Here is a 1,403-nt window from a genome sequence, read left to right on the forward strand (position 1 = left end):
TGGGTAAAAATTTATATATAGTTATCTTTGAATATAGTTGATAATTGAGAATCATTATAAGATAATTTAGTCAAACCTGTTAAATTATTTAATGATTTTTTATTATTAACTTTATATGAAGATAATTACAGGTGAGTTTTTTTTTTCTTTCTTAAAATGATATAAGTTGTAGCTAATATGTCATTGTTATTTACACTGCCTATGGGTTTTACATGTTGTCCTTCATTCGTTTTGAATTTTTTTTTTTTAAATAGAGTGAAGCTTTTGCTATATCTACCTTTGTAATTGGTTGTTATGGTTTTTCGTGTTATATATATTTGTCGTGAACTATACGTAGAAGCGCGCTATGCATGGATCAAAATGAGTATGATTTTTTTATAAAAAAGTAATTTATTAAATGATACTTTAAAAAATAATATAAAGTTCGTTATAGTACTTAAGTTATTGTAGATTGTTTTAATCATTAATTATTTTAATTAAAATTACACACTTCCCTAATTGAATTAGTAGATTGACATATTTTATTTTAAAATTATAAAATTAAATAATATACTAAATTTTACACTAAACAGGCAAAATTTTAGATACAATTATATGACTTCAATGAAAATCAAATATATTCGGTTAATAATTACCACTAGTAAGAAAATAGAGAAGACGATAAATATCAACTAAATATTCTCAAAACTTCTAAAAAAATAAAACATGGCTTAGCCTACTTTTAACTCCGCTTATTGCAAATAATTAGATAGCTAAAGTGAAAATTTTAGGATAGAGACTAAGTCTTGTTAATGTATGTTTTTAAATAAATCAGTTCTGATGTGAGAATTTATTTTTATTTTTTATTTTCTATTTAATTAACAAGTCCGTCCTCTTGAATTATTTGCCTTCCATAACCCTTATTAGTATTTTTATATTAGTGAATGAGACGTTATTAATCTTGTTATTAAGATGATGTGATATACTACAAGAAAAATGTTGATTATCGTTGGATTTATTATCAGATTTAGCGTCGCACATTAACGTCAGCAAACTGATAAATTTACCGACGATTTTGATGTGAAATTCATTTGGTCGTCAAATCGATACCGGCGGATTCTCGATTCCGATAATAAATTCACTGGTAATACTTGAAGAGAAAATGGGGGAAATAAACGCAAAATGTAGTGTGGGATTTATCGTCGGAACAATCCATTAGTAAACCCATTTAGTAAAACGCTACATTTTGGTCACCTGCAACAAATTACCGTCGGATTTATCCATCGATAAATCTGATAGTAATGAACTCTAAAATTCAAAGCGCGAACCTCTCTCCCCTTTCAATTCGAAACTACTCTCTCTAACCTCTCTTCTCCCTTTCTCTCTCTAGCCGCCTCTGAACCTCACCGTGCTGTTAGCCCCGC

Source organism: Arachis duranensis, chromosome 4, assembly GCF_000817695.3.
Source record: "Arachis duranensis cultivar V14167 chromosome 4, aradu.V14167.gnm2.J7QH, whole genome shotgun sequence".
Taxonomy (NCBI): domain Eukaryota; kingdom Viridiplantae; phylum Streptophyta; class Magnoliopsida; order Fabales; family Fabaceae; genus Arachis; species Arachis duranensis.